Genomic DNA, 15213 nt, shown 5'->3' with positions numbered 1-15213 from the left:
ATGTAACACATTTTGGAGGGCTAGGGTACAAGTGAAGAAGGAAGCTCCTATTAATTTTCTCACTGATTCGAATGAGGGTAGAGCGACGCTTTAGCCTGCGGATGTATTAATCTATAGTTAGTCGGAGGGGAAGCATGCGTGTGTTATTGTAACTGAAGCATCTCCGTTGGTAGGGTTTGGGAATGGAGTCTTTGAGGTGGGAGAAACATCTTATAGAGCAGCGACATGGAAGATTGAGAAACACAAAGGTGCTTGTAAGGTTAACCAACATTGTTTCATTCCGTTCAGTTTCGACATTTTTGATTTCTTGGCACAACAATTTGTTGAGCTCCTTAAGAGCTTGCATAAAGTTATAGATAGTAATGTTATGACAGCTAGTTCAACAAGTTTGCATTTAGGAGGATATGATTTTTCATTCAGAAAGGACTTGCGGCGCAACTTGTTGTACGCTTGTCTTAATTATTTGTAAAACTTGTTATCGTTATTAATAAAAATTTCCACTTACAAAAAAAAAAAAAAAAAAAAAAAACCAAATAAATAGAAGATCCATTTTATTGGCAGTGATTTTATTATTCAAAACTTCAACAAAAGATTGATTCAAATATGAGAAGTTAGTTGAAGGTTCGTCCTGTCGGTCATTCTCCATGTTTGTTGATTTGTTTTCTTTTCATCCATCATATCTTAAGTTTGTTGTTGTGTTAGTTCTAAGTTTCTATAATATGAGTTTTACTAGATTAATGGTGGTTAAATTTTACAATGAAATCATGTTTACTTAGCTTAAATGGATAACGTTTTTGTGTTGGTGTGCCAGTTGACCATATGATTGAATTAATCGATTATCCATTCTTTGGGGTTTCATATTAGCCTAATCATAGTTTTTAATTAATTAGGTTTGTATTATTCCAGATTATTGTATAGGTAATACAATCTTTCCATATTGTATAGCCATTCGATTAAGATCTGTCTTTTTTGGAGAGATTTGTCGTGGGTAATAGTTGAATAATTTCTTTGTAATTTATTTTTGGATAAACTACTGTTTTAACCCTTGTACTATGGTCAACTAACATTTTCTCTCTTGTACAAATTTAACAACTTAAAACACATTGTACTCTTGGTCAACTAACATTCTCACCCTTATACAAATTTAACAGCTTAAAACACATTGTACTCTTGGTCAACTAACATTCTCACCCTTGTACACGTGGGCATAACCCGATGACTAGGATATTTAGCATTAAAAAAAAAAAACAAAACAAACAGTACAAAGATGAGAAAGTTAGTTGACTAAGAGTACAATGTGTTTTAAGCTGTTAAATTTGTACAAGGGGGAGAATGTTAGTTGACCAAGAGTACAATGTGGTTTAAACTGTTAAATTTGTACAAGGGGGAGAATGTTAGTTGACCAATAGTACAAAGGTTAAAACAGTAGTTTATCCTTTATTTTTTAATCATTGCTACAATTTAAGGTTGAATTTATTATAATAATTAGTTGTATTTTTTATCTATTAGTTAGATTCATGCTATATATAACATGGTATATATACCCACTTTGTATGCTCTTTCAAAAATCACAGTATACGTCTAGGCATAATACATATTGCTATATACTTGGAGGCATTGAAGTATGTTTTTGGGATATGTCTATTATCAGTTGCGTATGCATTGGTAATTAAACCTTTCTGTGATCATTGACAAGTAGCTTCAAGGGAAGCAATTGGATGGGTCATATGTTTGTACTTTGAAGTTAAATAATTGAATTTGTTTCAATTCATAGGCATTACGCGGCGTCTTTCCCAGACCTTCTTTTGTGTTTTTCTTAATATATTTTTCTTATTGCATTTACAGTTTGATATTACCTACTCAAGCCATCTGTTCTTGGGGGATCTTTGTTCCAAAAAATATGCCCAATAATTAGGTATGTATGTTCTTTTCTCTTTTTTGGATATATATGTTTTTTGTCTGATCAAAATTATTTTAACTGTTCAAGACATTCAATAGTCATGTTTAAACTCTTAGGATTATAGATTTGACCTTTTGGACATGATTGTCTATTAAATGGTTTATGTGCATTCTTTTACTATTGCTATCTTACAATGAATATATCGTTTGCTTTTAGGTCTTGAATTTCGTATCACGGTGCTTGAATGGTACTAGAGATTAGATGGCTTCTTTAAAGTTAAGCCATTATTGGTTGTTTTTCTCAAGTTTTTTTTGGGAACAAAACAGCCGAACCTTTTCCTATGTTGTTCGTGGTTCCGATGAACAATACTAAGATTCTTGTACGACACAAGGGTAAAATCGTCATTTTGCACATAAAAGAAATTTTTTTACACTCCTCAACTTTTTATCTCTGTTCAGTCTCTTCGTCTCCACTCTCTCTCTCTCTCTTTTCTCACTTCTTATTTCTCAACTCTTACTTTCTATCTTTTCTACAATGATCGAAACTCGCCGAAATTTTTGTTTTTGAAGACTTCCAACCTCCCATTTTTAAAGGTATTTCTGCTCCAGATCGTCGTACTCCTTGGCCAGCTCGGTCGCCTCTCTGAACAGAGTCTCATAGGCATCCTTCGCTGCCTTAGCAACTGTTGCCTTCTCCACATACACGGTGTACTGTGCCAGTTCGTCATTTGCCTCCTCCAACGCCCCCACCATGATCATTTTCTCCAGAGCGACTTGATTGTGCTGCTTCTTCAGTTCGTCTTAGCTGGTTTGGAGAGAGACTTGAACAAAACGCACGTTTTCTAGTTCTTCCTTCATCTTCTCTCGCTCGCCCTTTTCAGCCTCTATGATCATGACCAACTCTTTGAATTTTTGGTACCCAGATAGTACCTACGAAGCAGCAGTACGTCCACAAATCAATATATATATCATCCTACTCATACACAGTAAAAGGCCAAGTTATACAAATACGTACCAAGCAATATGCAAGGTCCATGGCGCTCACGTTTGCAGCAAGGTCGCCCATAGCATCCAAGTTCCGCCAATCTCCATCAAGAACGATGCTATCCAACAAGCAACTTGCGATCGGAGTCGACTGGAAGCTATAATAAGACCTAATCACGTATTGGGTCTCTCCAGTATCGGGATTAACATAGGTGACACCCATTTCAAGAGCACCACCTTTCCCCTTACCAGGACCAACCTTGGCACTACCCTTGCCAGAAGACTTTTCTCTTCTAGCAGGAGGAATAACAGTCATAGCAGTTGTACCCTTATCCCTCTTGAGTGGGTTCAGGTCATCATATCCCAGATTGATCCTCTGGAACGACCTCACCCGAGAGCCCGAGCCTCCATTAGAACGCCCAGTTTTTTTACCTACATAATGGTGTCCAGAATCCTCCCTCATTATGCTTTCCAGACGAGCTGCCTTTGCCACCCTATCGTCGTCAACAACAATTTTTCTTTTCAACAAACTTCCAGGTTTGCGAACTGAAACTCTTAGCTTATCTACATCCACCAGAGCGGGTGCTCGCTTCTTAGCGTGTTCCCGGGAAGCAGGATCAGAACCAGAATGGTGACCCTTCCCACCACCAAGCTTGGGCACCCCACCATCACCCCCAGAGGTCCCAGTACCTCCCATAGGCCTCAAAGGCCTCTCCGGCTCTTGGTCCTAGCCTCCTTGGTAGGGTAGGGAATCGGGTCAGATTTGACCCGAATCTGACTCGACCTGAATAGTTCAGGTTCGGGTCGATTTTCATATCCGTTTATTTATTCGAGTCGGGTTTGGATTTGGGTCTGTCGGTTCGGGTTCAGATATATTTTTTGGCCTTTTTTGCATTTTTAGTGTTATCCTTTTGGATTGGTTGGGTTTGGTTTGGGTTCGGATATAAGATTTCGGTTTTATTTGGATTCGGGTACGGTTCGGGTTTGGATATTGTAAAACTATTTGGATTTGGATTCGGATATAGCCATATCCGACCCGAACTTGACCCGTTCCCTGCCCTACTCTCTGGTCAAAACGCCACTATTTTCCCTCTCCATGACAAACTCGCTAGAAGACTCACTATCGACCTGACCACGGGCCCTTTTCTTTTGACTCCTTCGCTTGAGCCTTATCCCACAACCTCTCCTTTCCACAAAGAAAGCAGCTACCTCAGGAAGTTTCTCTTGCTTCTTAGCTCGGCTAAGCTTAGCGAACCTCTCGATCCGCTCAGTACGATGGGAGATATCGACCTCTGCAAAACACCCAGTGCCAAATTAAGTCAGCTCAAAACAAACTAATATCACTCAATATACAACAAAGGACACAAGACATACCAGAAAAATTGCAAACCCTAGTATGAACTGCAAACCCACTAGCACAGTAATTTCCAATTAACAACAACAACCTTCTCTCTCAAAGCTCGCGGCTCACACCGTCCAGAACGCTCGATTTCTCCGTTAGCGTATGTAAACTAAAATTATTAGCACGAGATCGCTTTACAGCGAAATGCTCAATAATATCAGCCACCTCAACACGGTACCCCAATCTCTCATTCAACAGGTCAAAAACTCTCAACAAATGCCAAGTGTTGTCAACGAAGTGGCAAGGCGCTTTCTTACAAAAGTTTAGAAAATTATAGATAAGTGGCGAGAACGGTATCCTCATACCAGCTCGCAATTGCCCTTCACAAACTACCACCCCATATCCTCGTGGGGTGTACACATTACTTAAAGTGTCAACACTATCCTCTATTTCATGTATCTCCAGGTCGCTAACATCTATACCACAGACATCCCTCAAATCTCCAAAACTTTCTAAAGCACGCTTATCTACATTTATAGGGGGCAATCCACTAGAAGAAGAACCATCACAACGTCTAGGGCTACTCTCCAAAGCAACTACAGATTCAGATCTTACATAGTCTGCTTCCTCACTATCAAACCCTACCGACCCAACTATAACCTCCTCCGATCGTGTACCATCAGAGTCAGACATGGTGTGAAGATAAAAAAAAGGAAAGATCCTAACAAGCAAAGTTTAACTATCAAATGAGAAGAGAAAAAACGGAGGAGATTGAACTAATCTGAGCACTCAACGTTCTAAAAAATCTGAAGAAAATGAGGCAAAATGGTAACTCTCTAGTTCCCCAAAACGTCTTATACACGCCGCCCGTTCCAGTTCCCAATACAGGCCATCATTGCACTGAACCCTAAACCGACACATCGCCTTATGTCTTGTCTTTTAGACTTCCACAAAATGAGGCGATTATTATTCCACACATACGCTACACATGTGCAAACGTTTTCTCTTAGCAGATCGTTAAAACGTACTAAATGACCTACTGAGATGGGGCTGTGTGAGGGAGTAATATTCAGATCCAATGAATGCCACATACGTGTCCAACACATATAGACCTAACAACCTACCTCATATCCTCGTCCTCAGAGCTCGCCTTATAGCAACTCCACTCAGGCAAGCAACCTATTCAACTCGCGACCAGAGTGATGTCACCACCAAGGCACCAACCTCTCGTACTTGACCTACGAGCTCGCTTCAAAGTGACTCGGGTCGAGTAGCCGGTCTCACCAAGAAGCGACCTCCATAGCGCCCACTCCTCTCATTCCACAACGACTCGTAACGTAAGCTTTTATTACAAACCATCAAGACCGAAGCTTTAGACACGCAGCTTATTGATTCTTCATAACTTGCCTTCATGGATCATAAGTGACTTGAAGATCTGGATCTAACCTGAAGCAGAAGAGCAAGAGATACGATCTCCTTGCCTATATAAAAAGGATGAGGAATTTCGTCTGACCTGATTCAAGTTCCCCCCTAGAGAGAGAACTTGATACGTAAGCAGTTCGTCCATGCGAACTTGATCAAACCTAATCAACCATTCCATCTTCTCCAAATTACCTACACCTGTAAGGTTAGACGAAACATAACCTTTACAATCTACACAGTGTAATTTTATTTATAATTCACTTTGCCAAAGTTTTTTTTGTTAATTTTACTTTCATCAATCTTCTTCACTTATAATTCCATTGATATAAGAAACAATGGTTTTTAGTACTATGACTTAAGTTTATGATGAGTAGAATTGCATGAACAGATTCCATTACATTAGGGGTTTTATCTTTTTTTTCTCTAACCATAGATAAGTCATCAATTGTTTTAGTTGTAGTGTTTTGAGTTTTTTTTGTTTCATTTCAATCAGTTTCAAACATTTACTTTGTTTGATGATTACAGTCAGTTGTAATATAATTTTTGGTTTTGAAATGGTTAATTGTTTATTTCAATATGGTGAATTATCTTGAGTGCGCCTCCAAGCTTTTGGTTGTGATTTTCAGGTTCATTGTGGGAAGCTCTATATGGTGACACTATTTTATGAGTAACTTTGGAAAGTTTAATGCTAACTGCCTAAGCTATCAAGTTGTGAGCCAACTATCATACCTGTACATTTATGTTGGTAACAATTGCTACAACAAGAACAAACTGTGAATATAAAGAAGGCTGGCTGAGGCACGGATCAAACGCTTTCTTTAAGGTTGTTTCGCGTCTGTTCCTCTTTATGCAGACAAAGCGCGTCAACCTCCAGGATACAACAACCAGTTATACTCTCTTTTGTTTACTTCAGATAAACCAAAGAAGAAAAGAAGAACCACGATACTGATCTTATGATTGCCCTCAACGTAGTATAGAAAATAGTTTTTCGCTTATCTTATTAGTTGTTGCTCTAGGAGTATTTATAGAGGAAAAACGTGGAGCACTTAATAGATCCTGATAGTGTATTGATCCAGTTTCCCAATAAGAATTGGATTCTACAAGTCTATCACATATGTTTCCCAATCCATATCCAATTCTGTTTCCAAACTTATCCGGAAACAATTTAAGAAAAATGGTTTACCAAAAAGAAGATAAAGGATAAAAAAGAGCCCAAGCCCAAGCCCAAGTTCACCTCTTGTTTTATTCAAAATAACACAACAACCCCCCACTTATTTTTGATAAAAACAAAATAGAAAATATACTTAAGGGCAATTAATATCAGTATCAACATGTTATGCATAGATGAAGGTGTCCATGACTTAAACTTTTACGTAGTGAAAATTACTCAAAGTATAAGAGCTATAAGTGACTAAGTCTTAAACTTACGTCTTGAGTATACAATAAGTTATAATCACACACAACATATCCAGTGTTCTCCTTTCATGTTATGCACATTAAAGGCCCTGTGCTCTCCTGGATTCGTGAATGATCTAGAGAATCAGCCCTCATTCTCATAGAAAGCGGCCTCTACTTTCACATTCACTAGGTGAGTCTATCAAGAGTGCTCATGTAGCTATACACTCCGCCCATAAGGACCATATAACTTCATTAAGAGTTTTTCCCAGAAAACCTCAACCTCTATTTATCGCTGTAAGATTTCATACATTTTACTATCCAACTACGAGACAGATAAGTAACAATGCATGTCTCACATCCAACATTCTATGACTTGTTCTTCCCTTTGAACCTAGTTCTTGGGATCTCTAGTCCCTAGGTTGGGTTACCATCATAGATGTTCATCTTTCAATTGGCTTCAGTCCCATGCTAGTAGAGCGATCCACATTGTATCTCTGGCCAGAGATTTGGTTTGTGAATCTGTAAGGTTATCTTTAGATCTCACAAAATCAAAATAATACGGACTCTCCCAGTAATAGCTGTAATGCTATCAACAAAGTATCATTGTAACTAATATTGTCTATCTTAGACTAGTATATGAGTAAGAAGACATTGTATTCAACTAGCTTCTTCACTCGTACTAGCCAAAGCAATAATCTCAGACTCCATAGCAAACTATGATATTATGGTCTGTTTCTTGGACTTCCAAGATACAACACCTCCACCAATGCTAAACACATAGCCATTTGATTCCTATAGTTTTACAACCAATACACAAATCAACAAGTTTCCAAGTTTTGTTTTCCATGAGAGAATCAATCTCTCTTACATGACTTTTCTCTAAAACTCGAAATCAAAAGATGTGAGAGCTTCTTCAATGGAGGAGGGATCTCCTTCCAAAGTATAGTGACAAAGTCGGGTTCTAAAACCTTAGTGACCCTAAGCTCTTTTATATCTTCTAGGTTCATTTTCTGTGTACATGATCCTATCATGCAATCTAGATATGTCAGTGTCAGAAACATCATTATTAGGGGCCTTGGAGGATACTACCCCCACTATTTCTAGATAAATATGGAAATCTATCTTCAGGAAACTCAATATAAGATGATCAACAAAAACATTACTCTTCATATCTAAAAAAAACATAGGCATTGCTCTCCATAGCATTGCCTAAAACGACACACTCATAAGTTTTGCTCTCAAGCTTTGAGATCTTTGGATCATGCTTCCTTACAAAAGCCAAACATCCCCATATTCTGAAGTAACTCAAATTAGGCTTCTTGTTGAGTTCTTCCATAGCTCAGTGTAACCTTTGTCTTAGAATTAGCAATTCTATCTAACACATATATAACTAACAATCAAAACAGCTTCATCCACAAATTTGAAGGTGTTTCAAAACTAAGCAACATAGCAACAATTAATCCCTTGAAGTGTTTTGTTCTTACGTTCATCTACTCCATTCATTTCAGGTGAATAAGGAGTTGTCATCTCATAAAAAATATCATGTGATTGCAAGAAAAAGATTAAAATCAGCATAACCATATCCAGTACCTCAATCACTTTGAATTACTTTAATGTTCCTATCATGCTGATTTTGAACCTCAAGTACATAAGCTTTAAAAGCATAAAAAACACCACTTTTTATCTTTAGCAATTAAACATATGTAAATTTCGAGCAACCATCAATGAACATAATAAAATATCTTTTACCACCTCTAGTTAGAACACCTTCAAGCTCACAAATATCAGTGTATACCAAGTAGATTTGTACTTCTTTCAACTGACTTGTGACGCTTCTTTGTGATTTTGGCCTTAGTGCAAGATTCACCGTGTACAAAATCATCATCATTCAAATTAGGAATTAAACCAAGTATGCTCATGTTCTTAACATATTTCCTATTAATATGACATAATCTACCATGCCAAACATTAATAGAACAAGAAATCATGTAAGTAGACGTATAAGATTATTAAGATCAACAACATCCAATTCGGTCCATACACCTAACAATCTCTACCTTGGACCGAAACTGGTCTAACCGAACCATCGGCTTTGTCTCACCAGTCAGGCATGACTAGGACCAAGCTTAGGGATCATCCATGGTATCGTCACAGATGTCTCACCCAAGATTGATACTGTCCCCAAACTTAGCCATCACTTGGCCCAATCCTCAGTTGGACCTCATCTAAGGTGTGGGGTTCTATATCAATAGAAGTGTAACTCCATTACTACTAGATGTGGGATCAACAAACTTCAATATCTCTTTACATGCATATCATTTACCAACAAAGACACCAACCTTGGTTATCATATATATATGTACAAAAGAAAAATTAATCTCAAACAATTATATCTAGTTAATAAAAAAACTTTCAATACAAGTTAACCAACACCCAGTGCCACAACATATTGACTAGATAAATAACTAGAACATATAGACTTAGATTTTAAATTTCCTTAAATTAAAAACCCTAGCATGCAATTATATGTTTTAATTCATCTCACAATATAAAACAAAGAATTGCATAGATTTGGTAAGGAATACGATACCTATCCGATTGAAAAATCGGATTACCACCTTTTGCTATTCGACGAAAAATCGGCCCATAAAGAATTGTAAAACTGAATCAGCTCTAGACGAATTAGGCTTCAAGCCATACACCGTTGAAAACATCTCTGAGTTAGCTTTCTAACACAAAAAGCGGATTGTGAATCCGATCATCGAACAAAACGTTATAGCCGTTTTCGTCATAACTCACTACTAAAAAAAAGACTTGTAATGACAGCTAAAAGCCGTCATGAAACTAGTTTAGTGACGTTTTTTCATTAAAAAAACAACCATCATTATAGAGTCCGTCATAAAAGTTAACAAAAAGCGCCATAATTTTAATGACGGTTCTGGAGAAACTGACATAAACGCTCAAACTTAATATGACAAAAATTCATTTATAAACGTCATAACTAGATCCTTTTGAGTGACATGTTTTACTTAACTGTCATAGTTTTACTAGAAAAAACGTAAAGAAATAAACCTTCTTTATGACTGTTTTTATTTAAGCGTCACCATGAGAAACAAAAGCGTCAAGAAATTAACACTAAAAGCTGTCAAGAATTGGTATGTAACACAACAGTTCTTTAGAAGCTTGTATTAACCCCGATTATACCCTTTAACCTCACACCTCCTCAGTCTTTCACGAAAATGACACTCCTTCTCCTTTGAACCTTTCAGCTGATCCCATTTGGGCTGCCTACGTACCCCCGACTTCCCGGGGGATCAAGTTGTGTCGTAGTTCTCTCTCCTCCTCTCTTTCACTGCCGCCTCCTCTTTTTTTCTCACCCTCTTCTTTTCTCCCCTTTTCCTCTCTCCTTCATCTCCTCTTTTAGGTCAAAGTCACTGGGCCTTTTCTCTTTGGGCCCATCTCTTGGGCCCAATACCATCCAAGGTTCGCTTGTCTCTTTGGGCCCAATACCATCCGAGGCCCACTTGTCTCTCTATCGCTCCTCTTACTTGTGATGTCCGTGGTCATGACTCTAGCTTATACAAATGCCCCCTCTCGGGTCCATCGATGAAGACGACGGATCCAAGAAGACCTTGACTCGCCAAGCGCCAGCGTCTCAAAGCTCGAACAAATATACCCAAGTTGTTTCCTTTCTGGAGAAATTTTGGCAAAACCTCCACTATACTTTCAACATTTCATAAACATAGTAACCTGTCATAACCTGAACATTTAATACGAATACAACCAAACCAAATATAAAACCTTGTGCTTCAGTCATACGCCCGACTACTAAAAGATATACTGATTCATAGAACCAGCTACTTGACCATCTCGACCAATGCCAGTTAAGTCAAGTAACCAATCCTCGAATAAGAAGAAAACTATAAATATACAAATAACATTCCAGAAACTTTACTACACTACTTATACAATGCAACTAACATATATCTCCACGTTACCAGATCAGTCTCAACAAACCCATCTAAACCTGCATATTCCAAATATACCCATACATAAAGGATGGATAAATGCTAGATCACTTGAGTAACAAACTAATATCGACTCGACAAATTAAACAAATGAAGGTATCTCTAATCTTGCACCCATGTGCATACAAACATGACAAGAAATAGTGACACACATAGCAATAAATATTCAAGTCATAGTAAAACTTACTCTCTGTGTAATTCCCGCATCTAGGGAAGCCTCCTGGCACGGCTGCTTCCCTTTCAAGGATCAAGCCATACGTAGTTCTTCCATCTCATACTAATACACCAGGATACCAAACTCAAAGAATACTTGGTCCTGGAAGTATTCATTCGCCAAAAATAAAATTTAACAATAGCCATGCGCACACTAAAACCTTAGCTATAAAAGCCATGAGCCATGAGCTGTACACTCCTGTACATACCATACCATTAGAGCATGAAAGGGGATGATTAATACAACTAAATAAACAAACGATCACCTATACAGCCACCGCTCGACTCAAACATTTGGTTGTACCAATCAACTTGATTTTAGGTGGTTAGCTACATGCATTTTAAAAATGTCACCCCCATATCGATAATGACAAAACAAGGCCCAAAAACTCAAATTTGGGGTTTACATGACCTCTCCTGTACTCGTACTTGAATTCTAAACCTTCGCCGTACCATGACTTGATCTCATGTTCTTTGTGTGTTCCTTCGATAACCTCAAGTTGCTTCCGCGAAGGGCTCATCCCCTCCACTGTCTTAGAGACTTTGGGGTCAGCTCAGTTTGTCCCCAAGTTGAATCCGGACCTCCTCGTCCGCAAAAGGCTCCTCCCCTCCGCTGCCTTGGAGATATTGGGGCAACTCAGTTTGCCACCAAGTTGACTATGGAGATGTTGGAGGCCGCTGAGTTTGCCCGGGCCGCTCAGCTTGCCCCCAAGTTGAATCCGACCTCCTCGTCCACAAAAGGCTCCTCCCCTCCGCTGCCTTGGAGATGTTGGGGCAACTCAGTTTGCCGCCAAGTTGACTATGGAGATGTTGGAGGCCGCTGAGTTTACCTAGGCCGCTCAGCTTGCACCCAAGTTGCCTATGGAGATGTTGGGGCCGCTGAGTTTGCCCGGGCCACTCAGCTTGCACCCAAGTTGAATATGGAGATGTTGGGGGCCGCTGAGTTTGCCCAGGCCACTCAGCTTTCCCCCAAGTTGCCTACGGAGATGTTGGGGCCGCTGAGTTTGCCAGGGCCACTCAGCTTGCACCCAAGTTGCCTATGGAGATGTTGGGGCCGCTGAGTTTGCCCGGGCCACTCAGCTTGCACCCAAGTTGAATATGGAGATGTTGGGGCCGCTGAGTTTGCCCGGGCCACTCAGCTTGCACCCAAGTTGACTATGGAGATGTTGGGGCCGCTAAGTTTGCCCGGGGCACTCAGCTTGCACCCAAGTTGCCTGTGGATATGTTGGGGCCGCTGAGTTTGCCCGGGGCACTCAGCTTGCACCCAAGTTGAGTATGGAGATGTTGGGGCCATTGAGTTTGCCCGGGGCACTCAGCTTGCACCCAAGTTGACTATGGAGATGTTGGGGGCCGCTGAGTTTGCCCCGCCGATCGGCTGCCCCCAAGTTGCTTCGGAGATGTTGGGCTCTCTTTGAGTTTGCCCGGCCACTCAGCTTGCACCCAAGTTGACTATGGAGATGTTGGGGGCCGCTGAGTTTGCCCGGGCCACTCAGCTTTCCCCCAAGTTGCCTCTGGAGATGTTGGGGCCGCTGAGTTTGCCTGGGCCACTCAGCTTGCACCTGTGTTTCCTATGGAGATGTTGGGGCTGCTGAGTTTGCCCGGGCCACTCAGCTTGCACCCAAGTTGAATATGGAGATGTTGGGGCCGCTGAGTTTGCCCGGGCCACTCAACTTGCACCCAAGTTGTATTCGGACCACGCCGTCCGCTGTCTTTGGCTTCATCGTCCACGAAGGGCTCATCCCCTCCGCTGCCTTGGAGATCTTTCTCTTTCTCTGTAACCTGAAACTTTCATATTTGAGTTTTGCATGCATAACACGTGAGTTTTAATGAAGAACAGTAAACAAAAGTGTATGTATACAAGAAATAGCAGCGATCATATGCTCAATACTATGTATAATCCATCTTACCCTGAGGTGTACGGCCATGTTACCCATCCGGGTCCGTGGACACCTAGATAACTTAGCGCTAACAGGTCTGTGGAATATCACAAGGTTTGGGGATAACCCAACTCTATCCCCACATATATATTACGAAGGATGGGGACAAGACCTGGCTGCCCCCAGTGCGACACTGGTCGACGACTGAGTCACTACTCGTCCGTCTATTATGTTCATGACAGCAAAATAAGAAGTTACCTGCCACGGTATGTCTCTGCATCCATTCTGTAATAAACTTACAATTTGTATTTGGACGCTCCAATCCGTCAATCTCAGTCCCAAACTCTGGATCTCCTTGTTCCTCTGCCTCGGAACTTCATAGTTGTCAATGTCTACCACTGCCTCTTCTGCCTTCTATGGTTGTCGTACTTTAGTCTAAGAAGAATGTTAGAAGCTTCTTCCATTACGGGTCAGACTATTCTGAGTACCACCTCTCCTCTTGGGTTCCTCCGGATTTCCAAGTTATTCGTTGTGTGCATTTCGCCTTCATATCACTATGTCACCTTCATGAAGGGCTCCCTTTTTCACATGTACATATAACAAACACCTTTACGCGCGTTTCGCCAAACATTCCATATGCACTTACGCTGGCTGTGAAACACAACTATGATTTCTCTGAACTTTATGTGGAGGTCAAGGTTCAATCTCCAATACATACAAGTGACTCAAGATACAAAATATAACATTAGCATTTCTAGCCTACACAAATTGAGTGACAACATGTAGCCAAGATGAAAAGTATCATTTATTAAAGATGCATCTACCCATGAGTAGAAAGGTTCATGATAACAAAGAAATATCTAATATCGAAATTTACTGACAATATATGACCATATCATGGAAAACTGTAGCATATTAATAAAAAGGGCCTCCAAACCTGGCCGTCGAGTGTGAAGATAGATACCACTGCGATAAATGAAAATAGCAATGGAGTGGATACGAATCAGTTGTCGAACTACAATTTGTGCCTCCATGGTTATAAGAATGACAACATACTCAGCCGCGGCAAAGTGGAAAAACCATTCCTGTAAAACAAACGAGAAATACTGTATCAAGATACGGAGAACACCATGTAAGAGGCCTCCATTTAATTTCCACACTAGAGCTGCTCATCCTTTTGGCATTAACGGGTTCTTTTGAAACATCACGACTCGCCCCTTTCATCCTCAACTCTTGAATACATCTAACAAGTGCCCAGTTATCACTCCTCTCCCTCGTCAACTGTCTAGACCTCTCCCAATACCTGCAAAACTGGAGTCTACACACGAATGATGGGTCTTAAAGCATACCCAAAACCATTGTTGATAACTGAACTCGTAAGCATCTCTACCTCCTTATACAACCACCAGTGGCTTCACCAACCGAGCTGCTGAACGCTTTTGACTTTGGGTAATGAACTACCTTTAGTGCCGATATACCTTTTAGTACATTCAGACCCCGGAAGCTCAAGCCCCACATCACTTTCTAAATCCAACATCAACATTTTCTCTATTTTCATATCCATTCCAGCACAAACATAAGCTGCTCACCCCATCAATTCCATCACAACCTATTTTCTATCACTAAGTCCTTGAATCTTTAACACCATAGATGATAATAAACAGGACGATTCCTAAAAGGCTTACCATTACGGCTTTTGTCAACAAAGCCAACTGACTTCAAGTGTCCCCATTAATAACCCAAGTTGTATCAATTGGATGGGCCATTAATAACCCATTAATAGCCCAAGTTCTCTATGCCAGAGGAGTGGAATTAATCCAAGCCAAGATCTCTAACCTTTCGATGAACTATTCCGCGTCCATCATTCTGATATTCCAATATTTATGTAACCACCAACCATAGCGGCAACGAACCTCTAGAACTCCTCGTTCCCCCTAGACGTAGCATTCGCTGAAAGAGAAAAACTGCCTCCAAGTCACATCCATTTTGTGCATACCCTGTAAGTAAGGAATTCCATGAAACCTGACTTCTTCCATGTAATTCTTCCTCA

This window comes from Coptis chinensis, chromosome 2, assembly GCF_015680905.1.
Source record: "Coptis chinensis isolate HL-2020 chromosome 2, ASM1568090v1, whole genome shotgun sequence".
Taxonomy (NCBI): domain Eukaryota; kingdom Viridiplantae; phylum Streptophyta; class Magnoliopsida; order Ranunculales; family Ranunculaceae; genus Coptis; species Coptis chinensis.
This window is presented reverse-complemented; position numbering follows the sequence as displayed.